At 43.8% G+C, this 21,362-nt stretch overlaps 1 long non-coding RNA gene across 3 annotated transcripts in view; it reads left to right on the top strand.

The window, feature by feature from the left end:
• The window catches only part of LOC307189342, a 417,306-nt gene that overhangs the window by 29,551 nt on the left and 366,393 nt on the right, over nt 1-21,362 (top strand). The window contains exon 1 of one of the 3 annotated variants that reach the window (XR_013829154.1): nt 14,635-14,653. The exons of the other annotated variants lie outside the window; for them this stretch is intronic. This is a non-coding gene — a long non-coding RNA (uncharacterized lncRNA). Of the gene's footprint in view, nt 1-14,634; nt 14,654-21,362 lie in introns of those variants that run through there. 3 annotated transcript variants of the gene reach the window in all.

The raw sequence follows: 21,362 nt of genomic DNA, 5'->3' as shown, positions 1-21,362 counted from the left end.
GAACAAGAACATATAGGTACAAGAACATCTAATTTTCTAAGGAAGACGATGAAACCGCAGACTGTGTTCCTGACGTAGATGTGACCAACATGTGACTAACCACAGGAGAAGAAAGAGACTCTGGGCGATGGGAAAATTACCTAACCTGTTTTAATCAATCTGCTGATGTAAATTACCTTTGTTTTGTGGCCTATGTGGGGAAGTTTTTGGCGTGGGTATGAGAATGTTAAATTTGAAAATGAGATCACTTTATAGTATAAAAGCTTTTGGAATCTTGAAAATAAATTTGTCAGATCCTTGCACCCAAGAAGAGGTGTCTTGAGTTCTGTCCACACCGACTCCGTCTTCCCCTTTGGGTGAATCCTGTTCAGCTGGGGCTGGTCCTCGGCACAGAGGCGTCCCAAACTTTCGGGCGGCTGTGTCTTTTTGATTTTAATTTCCCTAAGCTATAGGACCATAAGTGGAAGTGCCCTAGGCTCTGTTGCTTTGTTTTTTAGATGTTTCAGGAAACACCATACACTTCTCCCGAGTGTCTGTTGGCAATTTACATCCCGCCCATCAGCATAACAAGGCTCCCAGTTCTCCATGGCCTGTCCTGCCTTTCTGGATTTTACACTTTTTTCAGATGGCCCTTTTGACCGGGGGGAAGTGAGACTTCATTGTAGTGCAGATTTCCTTTGCAATCTTCCTTGGTTGGCCAACAAGGGCGTATGCGTTTTTTCCTGAATATATTCAGGAAAAAACGCATACGCCCTTTTTGGCCAAGTGCATCATTGTGGATGCTCTGCCTCTTTTCCTGTGCTTTCAATGCAATTCCAGTCTACCTCCTGAAATCGGTTTCCTGCAATTCTGCCCCGCTTTCAAGTCCTCTTGGCAGCCTTACTTCAGTATATTTTTGGACGATAGCTGTCATTTATAACTCTGCAGGTTTGTGAATTACAGTGCCCCTGAGCTCCTTTCTTCAACTCGCTTTCTTGTGAGCTGGCCGCAACACCGCAGGATGGCTTCAGGCCCTAATCTGGTTCGGGCACGGCACGCTGAGCCTTTGGTTAATTCCTCTTCCTGGTGGGAAATGAGAGTTAAATTTGCCCGTCCAGACACCTCCAGCTAGTCTCTCATTGGTTCTCCCTATTCCTGTTCATCTTCCGCAGAAATTGCAAACTGGGCCAAACAGGAGGTTAAAGGCGCTGACTCTCCAAGTGGGGAGAGTGTTAGTAAAGCGTCTGGAATGTTGCACCCGAGTACCAGGGTACGAGAACTGAGACATATTTGAACACATCTCCCGATCACATGGTTGATCATACTCTGGGTTCCACATGCATGTTTTAGCTGAAGGAAGAATACCTTAAACCTGGGTAGTTGAAACCCGTGGAATGGGTACCATGCAATATGACTTCGAAGGGTCTTCATTTACTCACCCAACCTCTCCAATCCTATCACTGCTGCGTTTATGCCCCTGTACACACGCTTGATTCTCTTTTGGAGACATAGCAATCCATAGGTTTTAAGATACTTACTAGTCAGGTACATTCTTAGGCGTTTAATATGGGGTGTTGAGTCCATTTTGTTGAGCAAGGAGTACCTCTTGTCTATTCCATATTTGGCTTAAGGAACTTTATCTGTGCTCATTTCGATCTCTGGTTTTATGCAGCACCCCAACTCACCTTTACCCTTAAGCAAGCATAAGTTGGTTTTCTAAATTTGAGACCCTGTTCTGTTCTGTAATTCAGTTCCTGTGTAGCCAAGTTTACATTCCGTGTATTAGTGATATCTTATGATGTTTCTTTTTCTGTGTGACTTATTTAAGTTAGAATCATCGTACCTGAATCCACTCATTATGCTGCTACGGGCCTGATGACATAGATTTCATTGCTCAGTGATACTGCATTGTACGTAAGTACCACAAGTTCTTTATCCATTTTTCACTTTTTGTGATAGTGAACTTGTACGGTAAATGAGGTTCTTGTAACCAGAGGCGTCCCAAACTTTCGGGCGGCTGTGTCTTTTTGATTTTAATTTCCCTAAGCTATAGGACCATAAGTGGAAGTGCCCTAGGCTCTGTTGCTTTGTTTTTTAGATGTTTCAGGAAACACCATACACTTCTCCCGAGTGGCTGTTGGCAATTTACATCCCGCCCATCAGCATAACAAGGCTCCCAGTTCTCCATGGCCTGTCCTGCCTTTCTGGATTTTACACTTTTTTCAGATGGCCCTTTTGACCGGGGGGAAGTGAGACTTCATTGTAGTGCAGATTTCCTTTGCAAGCTTGCTTGGTTGGCCAAAAAGGGCGTATGCGTTTTTTCCTGAATATATTCAGGAAAAAACGCATACGCCCTTTTTGGCCAAGTGCATCATTGTGGACGTTCTGCCTCTTTTCCTATGCTTTGAATGCAATTCCAGTCTACCTCCTGAAATCGGTTTCCTGCAATTCTGCCCCGCTTTCAAGTCCTCTTGGCAGCCTTACTTCAGTATATGTTTGGACGATGGCTGTCATTTATAACTCTGCAGGTTTGTGAATTACAGTGCCCCTGAGCTCCTTTCTTCAACTCGCTTTCTTTTGAGCTGGCCGCAACACCGCAGGATGGCTTCAGTCCCTAATCTGGTTCCGGCACGGCACGCTGAGCCTTTAGTTATTTCCTCTTCCTGTTGGGAAATGAGAGTTAAATTTGCCCGTCCAGACACCTCCAGCTAGTCTCTCATTGGTTCTCCCTATTCCTGTTCATCTTCCGCAGAAATTGCAAACTGGGCCAAAAAGGAGGTTAAAGGGACTGACTCTCCATGTGGGGAGAGTGTTAGTAAAGCGTCTGGAATGTTGCACCCGAGTACCAGGGGAGGAAAACTGAGACATATTTGAACACGTCTCCCGTTCACACGGTTGATCATACTCTGGGTTCCACATGCATGTTTTAGCTGAAGGAAGAATACCTTAAACCTGGAGAGTTGAGACCCGTGGAATGGGTACCATGCAATATGACTTCAAAGGGTCTTCATTTGCTCACCAAACCTCTCCAATCCTATCACTGCTGCGTTTATGCCCCTGTACACACGCTTGATTCTCTTTTGGAGACATAGCAATCCATAGGTTTTAAGATACTTACTAGTCAGGTACATTCTCAGGCGTTTAATATGGGGTGTTGAGCCCATTTCGTTGAGCAAGGAGTAGCTCTTGTCTATTCCATATTTGGCTTAAGGAAATTTATTTGTGCTCATTTCAATCTCTGGTTTTATGCAGCACCCCAACTCACCTTTCCCCTTAAGCAAGCATAAGTTGGTTTTCTAAATTTGAGACCCTGTTCTGTTTTGCAATTCAGTTCCTGTGTAGCCAAGTTTACATTCCGTGTATTAGTGATATCTTATGATGTTTCTTTTTCTGTGTGACTTATTTCAGTTAGAATCATCGTACCTGAATCCACTCATTATGCTGCTACGGGCCTGATGACATAGATTTCATTGCTGAGTGATACTGCATTGTACGTAAGTACCACAAGTTCTTTATCCATTTTTCACTTTCTGTGATATTGAACTTGTACGGTAAACGAGGTTCTTGTAAACAGAGGCGTCCCAAACTTTGGGGTGGCGGTGTCTTTTTGATTTTAATTTCCCTAAGCTATAGGACCATAAGTGGAAGTGCCCTAGGCTCTGTTGCTTTGTTTTTTAGATGTTTCAGGAAACACCATACACTTCTCCCGAGTGGCTGTTGGCAATTTACATCCCGCCCATCAGCATAACAAGGCTCCCAGTTCTCCATGGCCTGTCCTGCCTTTCTGGATTTTACACTTTTTTCAGATGGCCCTTTTGACCGGGGGGAAGTGAGACTTCATTGTAGTGCAGATTTCCTTTGCAATCTTCCTTGGTTGGCCAAAAAGGGCGTATGCGTTTTTTCCTGAATATATTCAGGAAAAAACGCATACGCCCTTTTTGGCCAAGTGCATCATTGTGGACGTTCTGCCTCTTTTCCTACGCTTTCAATGCAATTCCAGTCTACCTCCTGAAATCGGTTTCCTGCAATTCTGCCCCGCTTTCAAGTCCTCTTGGCAGCCTTACTTCAGTATATTTTTGGGCGATAGCTGTCATTTATAACTCTGCAGGTTTGTGAATTACAGTGTCCCTGAGCTCCTTTCTTCAACTCGCTTTCTTTTGAGCTGTCCGTAACACCGCAGGTTGGCTTCAGGCCCTAATCTGGTTTGGGCACGGCACGCTGAGCATTTGGTTATTTCCTCTTCCTGGTGGGAAATGAGAGTTAAATTTGCCCGTCCAGACACCTCCAGCTAGTCTCTCATTGGTTCTCCCTATTCCTGTTCATCTTCCGCAGAAATTGCAAACTGGGCCAAAAAGGAGGTTAAAAGGACTGACTCTCCAAGTGGGGAGAGTGTTAGTAAAGCGTCTGGAATGTTGCACCCGAGTACCAGGGGAGGAAAACTGAGACATATTTGAACACGTCTCCTGTTCACACGGTTGATCATACTCTGGGTTCCACATGCATGTTTTAGCTGAAGGAAGAATACCTTAAACATGGAGAGTTGAGACCCGTGGAATGGGTACCATGCAATATGACTTCAAAGGGTCTTCATTTGCTCACCAAACCTCTCCAATCCTATCACTGCTGCATTTATGCCCCTGTACACACGCTTGATTCTCTTTTGGAGACATAGCAATCCATAGGTTTTAAGATACTTACTAGTCAGGTACATTCTCAGGCGTTTAATATGGGGTGTTGAGCCCATTTCGTTGAGCAAGGAGTAGCTCTTGTCTATTCCATATTTGGCTTAAGGAAATTTATTTGTGCTCATTTCAATCTCTGGTTTTATGCAGCACCCCAACTCACCTTTCCCCTTAAGCAAGCATAAGTTGGTTTTCTAAATTTGAGACCCTGTTCTGTTTTGGAATTCAGTTCCTGTGTAGCCAAGTTTACATTCCGTGTATTAGTGATATCTTATGATGTTTCTTTTTCTGTGTGACTTATTTCAGTTAGAATCATCGTACCTGAATCCACTCATTATGCTGCTACGGGCCTGATGACATAGAATTCATTGCTGAGTGATACTGCATTGTACGTAAGTACCACAAGTTCTTTATCCATTTTTTACTTTCTGTGATATTGAACTTGTATGGTAAACGAGGTTCTTGTAAACAGAGGCGTCCCAAACTTTGGGGTGGCTGTGTCTTTTTGATTTTAATTTCCCTAAGCTATAGGACCATAAGTGGAAGTGCCCTAGGCTCTGTTGCTTTGTTTTTTAGATGTTTCAGGAAACACCATACACTTCTCCCGAGTGGCTGTTGGCAATTTACATCCCGCCCATCAGCATAACAAGGCTCCCAGTTCTCCATGGCCTGTCCTGCCTTTCTGGATTTTACACTTTTTTCAGATGGCCCTTTTGACCGGGGGGAAGTGAGACTTCATTGTAGTGCAGATTTCCTTTGCAAGCTTGCTTGGTTGGCCAAGAAGGGCGTATGCGTTTTTTCCTGAATATATTCAGGAAAAAACGCATACGCCCTTTTTGGCCAAGTGCATCATTGTGGACGTTCTGCCTCTTTTCCTATGCTTTCAATGCAATTCCAGTCTACCTCCTGAAATCGGTTTCCTGCAATTCTGCCCCTCTTTCAACTCCTCTTGGCAGCCTTACTTCAGTATATTTTTGGACGATAGCTGTCATTTATAACTCTGCAGGTTTGTGAATTACAGTGCCCCTGAGCTCCTTTCTTCAACTCGCTTTCTTTTGAGCTGGCCGCAACACCGCAGAATGGCTTCAGGCCCTAATCTGGTTCCGGAACGGCACACTGATCCTTTGGTTATTTCCTCTCCCTGGTGGGAAATGAGAGTTAAATTTGCCCGTCCAGACACCTCCAGCTAGTCTCTCATTGGTTCTCGCTATTCCTGTTCATCTTCCGCAGAAATTGCAAACTTGGCCAAACAGGAGGTTAAAGGCAATGACTCTCCAAGTGGGGAGAGTGTTAGTAAAGCGTCTGGAATGTTGCACCCGAGTACCAGGGTACGAAAACTGAGACATATTTGAACACGTCTCCCGTTCACATGGTTGATCATACTCTGGGTTCCACATGCATGTTTTAGCTGAAGGAAGAATACCTTAAACCTGGAGAGTTGAGACCCGTGGAATGGGTACCATGCAATATGACTTCAAAGGGTCTTTATTTACTCACCGAACTTCTCCAATCCTATCACTGCTGCGTTTATGCCCCTGTACACACGCTTGATTCTCTTTTGGAGACATAGCCATCCATAGGTTTTAAGATACTTACTAGTCAGGTACATTCTTAGGCGTTTAATATGGGGTGTTGAGTCCATTTCGTTGAGCAAGGAGTAGCTCTTGTCTATTCCATATTTGGCTTAAGGAACTTTATCTGTGCTCATTTCAATCTCTGGTTTTATGCAGCACCCCAACTCACCTTTCCCCTTAAGCAAGCATAAGTTGGTTTTCTAAATATGAGACCCTGTTCTGTTTTGGAATTCAGTTCCTGTGTAGCCAAGTTTACACTCTGTGTATTAGTGATATCTTACGATGTTTCTTTTTCTGTGTGACTTATTTCAGTTAGAATCATCGTACCTGAATCCACTCATTATGCTGCTACGGGCCTGATGACATAGATTTCATTGCTGAGTGATACTGCATTGTACGTAAGTACCACAAATTCTTTATCCATTTTTCACTTTCTGTGATATTGAACTTGTACGGTAAACGAGGTTCTTGTAAACCGAGGCGTCCCAAACTTTGGGGTGGCTGTGTCTTTTTGATTTTAATTTCCCTAAGCTATAGGACCATAAGTGGAAGTGCCCTAGGCTCTGTTGCTTTGTTTTTTAGATGATTCAGGAAACTCCATACACTTCTCCCGAGTGTCTGTTGGCAATTTACATCCCGCCCATCAGCATAACAAGGCTCCCAGTTCTCCATGGCCTGTCCTGCCTTTCTGGATTTTACCCTTTTTTCAGATGGCCCTTTTGACCGGGGGGAAGTGAGACTTCTTTGTAGTGCAGATTTCCTTTGCAAGCTTGCTTGGTTGGCCAAGAAGGGCGTATGCGTTTTTTCCTGAATATATTCAGGAAAAAACGCATACGCCCTTTTTGGCCAAGTGCATCATTGTGGACGTTCTGCCTCTTTTCCTATGCTTTCAATGCAATTCCAGTCTACCTCCTGAAATCGGTTTCCTGCAATTCTGCCCCGCTTTCAAGTCCTCTTGGCAGCCTTACTTCAGTATATTTTTGGACGATAGCTGTCATTTATAACTCTGCATGTTTGTGAATTACAGTGCCCCTGAGCTCCTTTCTTCAACTCGCTTTCTTGTGAGCTGGCCGCAACACCGCAGGATGGCTTCAGGCCCTAATCTGGTTCCGGCACGGCACGCTGAGCCTTTGGTTAATTCCTCTTCCTGGTGGGAAATGAGAGTTAAATTTGCCCGTCCAGACACCTCCAGCTAGCCTCTCATTGGTTCTCGCTATTCCTGTTCATCTTCCGCAGAAATTGCAAACTTGGCCAAACAGGAGGTTAAAGGGACTGGCTCTCCAAGTCGGGAGAGTGTGAGTAAAGCGTCTGGAATGTTGCACCCGAGTACCAGGGTACGAAAACTGAGACATATTTGAACACGTCTCCCGATCACATGGTTGATCATACTCTGGATTCCACATGCATGTTTTAGCTGAAGGAAGAATACCTTAGACCTGGGTAGTTGAAACCCTTGGAATGGGTACCATGCAATATGACTTCAAAGGGTCTTCATTTACTCACCGAACCTCTCCAATCCTATCACTGCTGTGTTTATGCCCCTGTACACACGCTTGATTCTCTTTTGGAGACATAGCAATCCATAGGTTTTAAGATACTTACTAGTCAGGTACATTCTTAGGCGTTTAATATGGGGTGTTGAGTCCATTTTGTTGAGCAAGAAGTAGCTCTTGTCTATTCCATATTTGGCTTAAGGAACTTTATCTGTGCTCATTTCGATCTCTGGTTTTATGCAGCACCCCAACTCACCTTTCCCCTTAAGCAAGCATAAGTTGGTTTTCTAAATTTGAGACCCTCTTCTGTTCTGTAATTCAGTTCCTGTGTAGCCAAGTTTACATTCCGTGTATTACTGATATCTTATGATGTTTCTTTTTCTGTGTGACTTATTTCAGTTAGAATCATCGTACCTGAATCCACTCATTATGCTGCTACGGGCCTGATGACATAGATTTCATTGCTGAGTGATACTGCATTGTACGTAAGTACCACAAGTTCTTTATCCATTTTTCACTTTCTGCGATGTTGAACTTGTACTGTAAACGAGGTTCTTGTAAACAGAGCCGTTCCAAACTTTGGCGTGGCTGTGTCTTTTTGATTTTAATTTAACTAAGCTATAGGACCATAAGTGGAAGTGCCCTAGGCTCTGTTGCTTTGTTTTTTAGATGTTTCAGGAAACACCATACACTTCTCCCTAGTGTCTGTTGGCAATTTACATCCCGCCCATCAGCATAACAAGGCTCCCAGTTCTCCATGGCCTGTCCTGCCTTTCTGGATTTTACACTTTTTTCGATGGCCCTTTTGACCGGGGGGAATTGAGACTTCATTGTAGTGCAGATTTCCTTTGCAAGTTTGCTTGGTTGGCCAAAAAGGGCGTATGCGTTTTTTCCTGAATATATTCAGGAATATATTCAGGAAAAAACGCATACGCCCTTTTTGCCCAAGTTCACCATTGTGGACGCTCTGCCTCTTTTCCTATGCTTTCAATGCAATTCCAGTCTACCTCCTGAAATCGGTTTCCTGCAATTCTGCCCCGCTTTCAAGTCCTCTTGGCAGCCTTACTTCAGTATATTTTTGGATGATAGCTGTCATTTATAACTCTGCAGGTTTGTGAATTACAGTGCCCCTGAGCTCCTTTCTTCAACTCGCTTTCTTGTGAGCTGGCCGCAACACCGCAGGATGGCTTCAGGCCCTAATCTGGTTCCAGAACGGCATGCTGAGCCATTGGTTAATTCCTCTTCCTGGTGGGAAATGAGAGTTAAATTTGCCCGTCCAGACACCTCCAGCTAGTCTCTCATTGGTTCTCACTATTCCTGTTCATCTTCCGCAGAAATTGCAAACTGGGCCAAACCGGAGGTTAAAGGGACTGACTCTCCAAGTCGGGAGAGTGTTAGTAAAGCGTCTGGAATGTTGCACCCGAGTACCAGGGTACGAAAACTGAGACATATTTGAACACGTCTCCCCATCTCATGGTTGATCATACTCTAGGTTCCACACGCATGTTTTAGCTGAAGGAAGAATACCTTAAAACTGGGTAGTTGAAACCCGTGGAATGGGTACCATGCAATGTGACTTCAAAGGGTCTTCATTTGCTCACCGAACCTCTCCAATCCTATCACTGCTGCGTTTATGCCCCTGTACACATGCTTGATTCTCTTCCAGAGACATAGCAATCCATAGGTTTTAAGATACTTACTAGTCAGGTACATTCTTCGGCGTTTAATATGGGGTGTTGAGTCCATTTCGTTGAGCAAGGAGTAGCTCTTGTCTATTCCATATTTGGCTTAAGGAACTTTATCTGTGCTCATGTCAATCTCTGGTTTTATGCAGCACTCCAACTCACCTTTCCCCTTAAGCAAGCATAAGTTGGTTTTCTAAATTTGAGACCCTGTTCTGTTCTGTAATTCAGTTCCTGTGTAGCCAAGTTTACATTCCGTGTATTACTGATATCTTATGATGTTTCTTTTTCGGTGTGAATTATTTCAGTTACAATCATCATACCTGAATCCACTCATTGTGCTGCTAAGGGCCTGATGACATAGATTTCATTGCTGAGTGATACTGCATTGTACGTAAGTACCACAAGTTCTTTATCCATTTTTCACTTTCTGTAATATTGAACTTGTACGGTAAACGAGGTTCTTGTAAACAGAGGCGTCCCAAACTTTGGGGTGGCTGTGTCTTTTTGATTTTAATTTCCCTAAGCTATAGGACCATAAGTGGAAGTGCCCTAGGCTCTGTTGCTTTGTTTTTTAGATGTTTCAGGAAACACCATACACTTCTCCCGAGTGGCTGTTGGCAATTTACATCCCGCCCATCAGCATAACAAGGCTCCCAGTTCTCCATGGCCTGTCCTGCCTTTCTGGATTTTACACTTTTTTCAGATGGCCCATTTGACCGGGGGGAAGTGAGACTTCATTGTAGTGCAGATTTCCTTTGCAAGCTTGCTTGGTTGTCCAAAAAGGGCGTATGCGTTTTTTCCTGAATATATTCAGGAAAAAACGCATACGCCCTTTTTGGCCAAGTGCATCATTGTGTACGTTCTGCCTCTTTTCCTATGCTTTCAATGCAATTCCAGTCTACCTCCTGAAATCGGTTTCCTGCAATTCTGCCCCACTTTCAAGTCCTCTTGGCTGCCTTACTTCAGTATATTTTTGGACGATAGCTGTCATTTATAACTCTGCAGGTTTGTGAAATACAGAGCCCCTGAGCTTCTTTCTTCAACTCGCTTTCCTTTGAGCTGGACGCAACACCGCAGGATGGCTTCAGGCCCTAATCTTGTTCCAGCACGGCACGCTGAGCCTTTGGTTAATTCCTCTTCCTGGTGGGAAATGTGAGTTAAATTTGCCCGTCCAGACAGCTCCAGCTAGTCTGTCATTGGTTCTCGCTATTCCTGTTCATCTTCCGCAGAAATTGCAAACTGGGCCAAACAGGAGGTTAAAGGGACTGACTCTCCAAGTCGGGAGAGTGTTAGTAAAGCGTCTGGAATGTTGCACCCGAGTACCAGGGTACGAAAACTGAGACATATTTGAACAAGTCTCCCCATCACATGGTTGATCATACTCTAGGTTCCACATGCATGTTTTAGCTGAAGGAAGAATACCTTAAACCTGGGTAGTTGAAACCCGTGGAATGGGTACCATGCAATATGACTTCAAAGGGTCTTCATTTGCTCACCGAACCTTTCCAATCCTATCACTGCTGCGTTTATGCCCCTGTACACATGCTTGAGTCTCTTTCAGAGACATAGCAATCCATAGGTTTTAAGATACTTACTAGTCAGGTACATTCTTAGGCGTTTAATATGCGGTGTTGAGTCCATTTCGTTGAGCAAGGAGTAGCTCTTGTCTATTCCATATTTGGCTTAAGGAACTTTATCTGTGCTCATTTCAATCTCTGGTTTTATGCAGCACCCCAACTCACCTTTCCCCTTAAGCAAGCATAAGTTGGTTTTCTAAATTTGAGACCCTGTTCTGTTTTGGAATTCAGTTCCTGTGTAGCCAAGTTTACATTCCGTGTATTAGTGATATCTTATGATGTTTCTTTTTCTGTGTGACTTATTTCAGTTAGAATCATCATACCTGAATCCACTCGTTGTGCTGCTAAGTGCCTGATGACATAGGTTTCATTGCTGAGTGATATTGCTTTGTAAGTAAATACCACAACTTCTTTATCCATTTTTCACTTTCTGCGATGTTGAAATTGTACTGTAAACGAGGTTCTTGTAAACAGAGACGTCCCAAACTTTGGCTTGGCTGTGTCTTTTTGATTTTAATTTCCCTAAGCTATAGGACCATAAGTGGAAGTGCCCTAGGCTCTGTTGCTTTGTTTTTCAGATGTTTCAGGAAACACCATACACTTCTCCCGAGTGTCTGTTGGCAATTTACATCCCGCCCATCAGCATAACAAGGCTCCCAGTTCTCCATGGCTTGTCCTGCCTTTCTGGATTTTACACTTTTTTCAGATGGCCCTTTTGACCGGGGGGAAGTGAGACTTCATTGTAGTACAGATTTCCTTTGCAAGCTTGGTTGGTTGGCCTAAAAGGGCGTATGCGTTTTTTCCTGAATATATTCAGGAAAAAACTCATATGCCCTTTTTGGCCAAGTGCATCATTGTGGACGTTCTGCCTCTTTTCTTATGCTTTCAATGCAATTCCAGTCTACCTCCTGAAATCGGTTTCCTGCAATTCTGCCCCGCTTTCAAGTCCTCTTGGCAGCCTTAGTTCAGTATATTTTTGGACGATAGCTGTCATTTATAACTCTGCAGGTTTGTGAATTACAGTGCCCCTGAGCTCCTTTCTTCAACTCGCTTTCTTGTGACCTGGCCGCAACACCGCAGGATGGCTTCAGGCCCTAATCTGGTTCCGGCACGGCACGCTGACCCTTTTGTTAATTCCTCTTCCTGGTGGGAAATGAGAGTTAAATTTGCCCGTCTAGACACCTCCAGCTAGTCTCTCATTGGTTCTCCCTATTCCTGTTCATCTTCCGCAGAAATTGCGAACTGGGCCAAACAGGAGGTTAAAGGCGCTGACTCTCCAAGTCTGTAGAGTGTTAGTAAAGTGTCTGGAATGTTGCACCCGAGTACCAGGGTACAAAAACTGAGACATATTTGAACACGTCTCCCGATCACATGGATGATCATACTCTATGTTCCACATGCATGTTTTAGCTGAAGGAAGAATACCTTAAACCTGGGTAGTTGAAACCCTTGGAATGGGTACCATGCAATATAACTTCAAAGGGTCTTCACTTGCTCACCGAACCTCTCCAATCCTATCACTGCTGCGTTTATGCCCCTGTACACACGCTTGATTCTCTTTCGGAGACATAGCAATCCATAGGTTTTAAGATACTTACTAGTCAGGTACATTCTTAGGCGTTTAATATGCTACGGGCCTGATGCCCCTGTACTCACGCTTGATTCTCTTTTGGAGACATAGCAATCCATAGGTTTTAAGATACTTACTAGTCAGGTACATTCTTAGGCGTTTAATAAGGGGTGTTGAGTCCATTTCATTGAGCAAGGAGTAGCTCTTGTCTATTCCATATTTGGCTTAAGGAACTTTATATGTGCTCATTTCAATCTCTGGTTTTATGCAGCACCCCAACTCACCTTTACCCTTAAGCAAGCATAAGTTGGTTTTCCAAATTTGAGACCCTTTTCTGTTCTGTAATTCAGTTCCTGTGTAGCCAAGTTTACATTCCATGTATTAGTGATATCTTATGATGTTTCTTTTTCTGTGTGACTTATTTCAGTTAGAATCATCGTACCTGAATCCACTCATTATGCTGCTACGGGCCTGATGACATAGATTTCATTGCTGAGTGATACTGCATTGTACGTAAGTACCACAAGTTCTTTATCCATTTTTCACTTTCTGTGATATTGAACTTGTAAGGTAAACGAGGTTCTTGTAAACAGAGGCGTCCCACACTTTGGGGTGGCTGTTTCTTTTTGATTTTAATTTCCCTAAGCTATAGGACCATAAGTGGAAGTGCCCTAGGCTCTGTTGCTTTGTTTTTTAGATGTTTCAGGAAACACCATACACTTCTCCCGAGTGTCTGTTGGCGATTTACATCCCACCCATCAGCATAACAAGGCTCCCAGTTCTCCATGACCTGTCCTGCCTTTCTGGATTTTACACTTTTTTCAGATGGCCCTTTTGACCGGGGGGAAGTGAGACTTCATTGTAGTGCAGATTTCCTTTGCAAGCTTGCTTGTTTGGCCAAAAAGGGCGTATGCGTTTTTTCCTGAATATGTTCAGGAAAAAACGCATACGCCCTTTTTGGCCAAGTGCATCATTGTGGACGTTCTGCCTCTTTTCCTCTGCTTTCAATGCAATTCCAGTCTACCTCCTGAAATCGGTTTCCTGCAATTCTGCCCCGCTTTCAAGTCCTCTCGGCAGCCTTACTTCAGTATATTTTTGGACGATAGCTGTCATTTATAACTCTGCAGGTTTGTGCATTACAGTGCCCCTGAGCTCCTTTCTTCAACTTGCTTTCTTCTGACCTGGCCGCAACACCGCAGGATGGCTTCAGGCCCTAATCTGGTTCCGGCACGGCACGCTGAGCCTTTGGTTAATTCCTCTTCCTGGTGGGAAATGAGAGTTAAATTTGCCCGTTCAGACACCTCCAGCTAGTCTCTCATTGGTTCTCGCTATTCCTGTTCATCTTCCGCACAAATTGCAAACTGGGCCAAACAGGAGGTTAAAGGGACTGACTCTCCAAGTTGGGAGAGTGTTAGTAAAGCATCTGGAATGTTGCACCTGAGTACCAGGGTACGAAAACTGAGACATATTTGAACACGTCTCCCGATCACATGGTTGATCATACTCTGGGTTCCACATGCATGTTTTAGCTGAAGGAAGAATACCTTAAACCTGGAGAGTTGAGACCCGTGTAATGGGTACCATGCAATATGACTTCAAAGGGTCTTCATTTGCTCACCGAACCTCTCCAATCCTATCACTGCTGCGTTTATGCCCCTGTACACACGCTTGATTCTCTTTTGGAGACATAGCAATCCATAGATTTTAAGATACTTACTAGTCAGGTACATTCTTAGGCGTTTAATATGGGGTGTTGAGTCCATTCCGTTGAGCAAGGAGTAGCTCTTGTCTATTCCATATTTGGCTTAAGGAACTTTATCTGTGCTCATTTCAATCTCTGGTTTTATGCAGCACCCCAACTCACCTTTCCCCTTAAGCATGCATAAGTTGGTTTTCTAAATTTGAGACCCTGTTCTGTTTTGGAATTCAGTTCCTGTGTAGCCAAGTTTACATTCCGTGTATTAGTGATATCTTATGATGTTTCTTTTTCTGTGTGACTTATTTCAGTTAGAATCATCGTACCTGAATCCACTCATTATGCTGCTACGGGCCTAATGACATAGATTTCATTGCTGAGTGATACTGCATTGTACGTAAGTACCACAAGTTCTTTATCATTTTTCACTTTCTGTGATATTGAACTTGTACGGTAAACGAGGTTCTTGTAAACAGAGGCGTCCCAAACTTTGGGGTGGCTGTGTCTTTTTGATTTTAATTTCCCTAAGCTATAGGACCATAAGTGGAAGTGCCCTAGGCTCTGTTGCTTTGTTTTTTAGATGTTTCAGGAAACACCATACACTTCTCCAGAGTGTCTGTTGGCAATTTACATCCCGCCCATCAGCATAACAAGGCTCCCAGTTCTCCATGGCCTGTCCTGCCTTTCTGGATTTTACACTTTTTTCAGATGTCCCTTTTGACCGGGGGGAAGTGAGACTTCATTGTAGTGCAGATTTCCTTTGCAAGCTTGCTTGGTTGGCCAAAAAGGGCGTATGCGTTTTTTCCTGAATATATTCAGGAAAAAACGCATACGCCCTTTTTGGCCAAGTGCATCATTGTGGACGTTCTGCCTCTTTTCCTATGCTTTCAATGCAATTCCAGTCTACCTCCTGAAATCGGTTTCCTGCAATTCTGCCCCGCTTTCAAGTCCTCTTGGCAGCCTTACTTCAGTATATTTTTGGACGATAGCTGTCATTTATAACTCTGCAGGTTTGTGAATTACAGTGCCCCTCAGCTCCTTTCTTCAACTCGCTTTCTTGTGAGCTGGCCGCAACACCGCAGGATGGCTTCAGGCCCTTATCTGGTTCCGGCACGGCACGCTGAGCTTTTGGTTAATTCCTCTTCCTGGTGGGAAATGAGAGTTAAATTTGGCCGTCCAGACACCTCCAGCTAGTCTCTCATTGGTTCTCCCTATTCCTGTTCATCTTCCGCAGAAATTGCAAACTGGGCCAAACAGGAGGTTAAAGGGACTGACTCTCCAAGTGGGGAGAGTGTTAGTAAATCGTCTGGAATGTTGCACCCGAGTACCAGGGGAGGAAAACTGAGACATATTTGAACACGTCTCCCGTTCACACGGTTGATCATACTCTGGGTTCCACATGCATGTTTTAGCTGAAGGAAGAATACCTTAAACCTGGAGAGTTGAGACCCGTGTAATGGGTACCATGCAATATGACTTCAAAGGGTCTTCATTTGCTCACCGAACCTCTCCAATCCTATCACTGCTGCGTTTATGCCCCTGTACACATGCTTGATTCTCTTTCGGAGACATAGCAATCCATAGGTTTTAAGATACTTACTAGTCAGTTACATTCTTAGGCGTTTAATATGGGGTGTTGAGTCCATTTCGTTGAGCAAGGAGTAGCTCTTGTCTATTCCATATTTGGCTTAAGGAACTTTATCTGTGCTCATTTCAATCTCTGGTTTTATGCAGCACCCCAACTCACCTTTCCCCTTAAGCAAGCATAAGTTGGTTTTCTAAATTTGAGACCCTGTTCTGTTTTGGAATTCAGTTCCTGTGTAGCCAAGTTTACATTCCGTGTATTAGTGATATCTTATGATGTTTCTTTTTCTGTGTGACTTATTTCAGTTAGAATCATCGTACCTGAATCCACTCATTATGCTGCTACGGGCCTGATGACATAGATTTCATTGCTGAGTGATACTGCATTGTACGTAAGTACCACAAGTTCTTTATCCATTTTTCACTTTCTGTGATATTGAACTTCTACTGTAAACGAGGTTGTTGTAAACAGAGCTGTCCCAAACTTTGGGGTGGCTGTGTCTTTTTGATTTTAATTTCCCTAAGCTATAGGACCATAAGTGGAAGTGCCCTAGGCTCTGTTTCTTTGTTTTTTAGATGTTTCAGGAAACACCATACACTTCTCCCGAGTGTCTGTTGGCAATTTACATCCCGCCCATCAGCATAACAAGGCTCCCAGTTCTCCATGGCCTGTCCTGCCTTTCTGGATTTTACACTTTATTCAGGAAAAAACGCATACGCCCTTTTTGGCCAAGTGCATCATTGTGGACGTTCTGCCTCTTTTCCTATGCTTTCAATGCAATTCCAGTCTACCTCCTGAAATCGGTTTCCTGCAATTCTGCCCCGCTTTCAAGTCCTCTCGGCAGCCTTACTTCAGTATATTTTTGGACGATAGCTGTCATTTATAACTCTGCAGGTTTGTGAATTACAGTGCCCCTGAGCTCCTTTCTTCAACTCGCTTTCTTGTGAGCTGGCCGCAACACCGCAGGATGGCTTAAGGCCCTAATCTGGTTCCGGCACGGCACGCTGAGCCGTTGATTATTTCCTCTTCCTGGTGGGAAATGAGAGTTAAATTTGCCCGTCCAGACACCTCCAGCTAGTCTCTCATTGGTTCTCCCTATTCCTGTTCATCTTCCGCACAAATTGCAAACTGGGCCAAACAGGAGGTTAAAGGCGCTGACTCTCCAAGTGGGGAGAGTGTTAGTAAAGCGTCTGGAATGTTGCACCCGAGTACCAGGGGAGGAAAACTGAGACATATTTGAACACGTCTCCCGTTCACACGGTTGATCATACTCTGGGTTCCACATGCATGTTTTTGCTGAAGGAAGAATACCTTTAACCTGCAGAGTTGAGACCCGTGTAATGGGTCCCATGCAATATGACTTCAAAGGGTCTTCATTTGCTCACCGAACCTCTCCAATCCTATCACTGCTGCGTTTATGCCCCTGTACACACGCTTGATTCTCTTTTGGAGACATAGCAATCCATAGGTTTTAAGATACTTACTAGTCAGGTACATTCTTAGGCGTTTAATATGCGGTGTTGAGTCCATTTCGTTGAGCAAGGAGTAGCTCTTGTCTATTCCATATTTGGCTTAAGGAACTTTATCTGTGCTCATTTCAATCTCTGGTTTTATGCAGCACCCCAACTCACCTTTCCCCTTAAGCAAGCATAAGTTGGTTTTCTAAATTTGAGACCCTGTTCTGTTTTGGAATTCAGTTCCTGTGTAGCCAAGTTTACATTCCGTGTATTAGTGATATCTTATGATGTTTCTTTTTCTGTGTGACTTATTTCAGTTAGAATCATCGTACCTGAATCCACTCATTATGCTGCTACGGGCCTGATGACATAGATTACATTGCTGAGTGATATTGCTTTGTAAGTAAATACCACAACTTCTTTATCCATTTTTCACTTTCTGCGATGTTGAACTTGTACTGTAAACGAGGTTCTTGTAAACAGAGCTGTTCCAAACTTTGGGGTGGCTGTGTCTTTTTGATTTTAATTTCCCTAATCTATAGGACCATAAGTGCAAGTGCCCTAGGCTCTGTTGCTTTGTTTTTTAGATGTTTCAGGAAACACCATACACTTCTCCCGAGTGTCTGTTTGCAATTTACATCCCGCCCATCAGCATAACAAGGCTCCCAGTTCTCCATGGCCTGTCCTGCCTTTCTAGATTTTACACTTTTTTCAGATGGCCCTTTTGCCCGGGGGGAAGTGAGACTTCATTGTAGTGCAGATTTCCTTTGCAAGCTTGCTTGGTTGGCCAAAAAGGGCGTATGCGTTTTTTCCTGTATATACTCAGGAAAAACGCATACACCCTTTTTGGCCAAGTGCATCATTGTGGACGTTCTGCCTCTTTTCCTATGCTTTCAATGCAATTCCAGTCTACCTCCTGAAATCGGTTTCCTGCAATTCTGCTCCGCTTTCAAGTCCTCTTGGCAGCCTTACTTCAGTATATTTTTGGACGATAGCTGTCATTTATAACTCTGCAGGTTTGTGAATTACAGTGCCCCTGAGCTCCTTTCTTCAACTCGCTTTCTTTTGAGCTGGCCGCAACACCGCAGGATGGCTTCAGGCCCTAATCTGGTTCCGGCACGGCACGCTGAGCCTTTGGTTAATTCCTCTTCCTGGTGGGAAATGAGAGTTAAATTTGCCCGTCCAGACACCTCCAGCTAGTCTCTCATTGGTTCTCCCTATTCCTGTTCATCTTTCGCAGAAATTGCAAACTGGGCCAAACAGGAGGTTAAAGGGACTGACTCTCCAAGTCGGGAGAGTGTTAGTAAAGCGTCTGGAATGTTGCACCCGAGTACCTGGGTACGAAAACTAAGACATATTTGAACACGTCTCCTGATCACATGGTTGATCATACTCTAGGTTCCACATGCATGTTTTAGCTGAAGGAAGAATACCTTAAACCTGGGTAGTTGAAACCCGTGGAATGGGTACCATGCAATATGACTTCAAAGGGTCTTCATTTGCTCACCGAACCTCTCCAATCCTATCACTGCTGCGTTTATGCCCCTGTACACATGCTTGATTCTCTTTCAGAGACATAGCAATCCATAGGTTTTAAGATACTTACTAGTCAGGTACATTCTTAGGCGTTTAATATGCGGTGTTGAGTCCATTTCATTGAGCAAGGAGTAGCTCTTGTCTATTCCATATTTGGCTTAAGGAACTTTATCTGTGCTCATTTCAATCTCTGGTTTTATGCAGCACCCCAACTCACCTTTACCCTTAAGCAAGAATAAGTTGGTTTTCTAAATTTGAGACCCTGTTCTGTTCTGTAATTCAGTTCCTGTGTAGCCAAGTTTACATTCCGTGTATTACTGATATCTTATGATGTTTCTTTTTATGTGTGACTTATTTCAGTTAGAACTATCATACCTGAATCCACTCATTGTGCTGCTAAGGGCCTGATGACATAGATTTCATTTCTGAGTGATATTGCTTTGTAAGTAAGTACCACAAGTTCTTTATCCATTTTTCACTTTCTGTGATGTTGAACTTGTACTGTAAACGAGGTTCTTGTAAACAGAGCTGTCCCAAACTTTGGGGTGGCTGTGTCTTTTTGATTTTAATTTCCCTAAGCTATAGGACCATAAGTGGAAGTGCCCTAGGCTCTGTTGCTTTGTTTTTTAGATGTTTCAGGAAACACCATACACTTCTCCCGAGTGTGTGTTGGCAATTTACATCCCGCCCATCAGCATAACAAGGCTCCCAGTTCTCCATGGCCTGTCCTGCCTTTCTGGATTTTACACTTTTTTCAGATGGCCCTTTTGACTGGGGGGAATTGAGACTTCAATGTAGTGCAGATTTCCTTTGCAAGCTTGCTTGTTTGGCCAAAAAGGGCGTATGCGTTTTTTCCTGAATATATTCAGGAAAAAACGCATACGCCCTTTTTGGCCAAGTGCATCATTGTGGACGTTCTGCCTCTTTTCCTATGCTTTCAATGCAATTCCAGTCTACCTCCTGAAATCGGTTTCCTGCAATTCTGCCCCGCTTTCAAGTCCTCTTGGCAGCCTTACTTTAGTATATTTTTGGACGATAGCTGTCATTTATAACTCTGCAGGTTTGTGAATTACAGTGCCCCTGAGCTCCTTTCTTCAACTCGCTTTCTTGTGAGCTGGCCGCAACACCGCAGGATGGCTTCAGGCCCTAATCTGGTTCCGGTACGGCACGCTGAGCCTTTGGTTATTTCCTCTTCCTGGTGGGAAATGAGAGTTAAATTTGCCCGTCCAGACACCTCCAGCTAGTCTCTCATTGGTTCTCGCTATTCCTGTTCATCTTCCGCAGAAATTGCAAACTGGGCCAAACAGGAGTTTAAAGGGACTGACTCTCCAAGTCGGGAGAGTGTTAGTAAAGCGTCTGGAATGTTGCATCCGAGTACCAGGGTACGAAAACTGAGACATATTTGAACACGTCTCCCGATCACATGGTTGATCATACTCTGGGTTCCACATGCATGTTTTAGCTGAAGGAAGAATACCTTAAACCTGGAGAGTTGAGACCCGTGTAATGGGTACCATGCAATATGACTTCAAAGGGTCTTCATTTGCTCACCGAACCTCTCCAATCCTATCACTGCTGCGTTTATGTTCCTGTACACATGCTTGATTCTCTTTCGGAGACATAGCAATCCATAGGTTTTAAGATACTTACTAGTCAGGTACATTCTTAGGCATTTAATATGCGGTGTTGAGTCCATTTCATTGAGCAAGGAGTAGCTCTTGTCTATTCCATATTTGGCTTAAGGAACTTTATCTGTGCTCATTTCAATCTCTGGTTTTATGCAGCACCCCAACTCACCTTTCCCCTTAAGCAAGCATAAGTTGGTTTTCTAAATTTGAGACCCTGTTCTGTTTTGGAATTCAGTTACTGTGTAGCCACGTTTACATTCCGTGTATTAGTGATATCTTATGATGTTTCTTTTTCTGTGTGACTTATTTCAGTTAGAATCATCGTACCTGAATCCACTCATTATGCTGCTACGGGCCTGATGACATAGATTTCATTGCTGAGTGATACTGCATTGTACGTAAGTACCACAAGTTCTTTATCCATTTTTCACTTTCTGTGATATTGAACTTGTACTGTAAACGAGGTTCTTGTAAACAGAGCTGTCCCAAACTTTGGGGTGGCTGTGTCTTTTTGATTTTAATTTCCCTAAGCTATAGGACCATAAGTGGAAGTGCCCTGGCTCTGTTTCTTTGTTTTTTAGATGTTTCAGGAAACACCATACACTTCTCCCGAGTGTCTGTTGGCAGTTTACATCCCGCCCATCAGCATAACAAGGCTCCCAGTTCTCCATGGCCTGTCCTGCCTTTCTAGATTTTACACTTTTTTCAGATGGCCCTTTTGACCGGGGGGAAGTGAGACTTCATTGTAGTGCAGATTTCCTTTGCAAGCTTGCTTGGTTGGCCAAAAAGGGCGTATGCGTTTTTTCCTGTATATATTCAGGAAAAACGCATACGCCCTTTTTGGCCAAGTGCATCATTGTGGACGTTCTGCCTCTTTTCCTATGCTTTCAATGCAATTCC

Source organism: Stenella coeruleoalba (genome assembly GCF_951394435.1).
Source record: "Stenella coeruleoalba genome assembly, chromosome: 7".
NCBI lineage: Eukaryota > Metazoa > Chordata > Mammalia > Artiodactyla > Delphinidae > Stenella > Stenella coeruleoalba.
The sequence above is the reverse complement of the archived record's forward strand: the minus strand, read 5'-3'. Positions and strand labels throughout refer to the sequence as shown.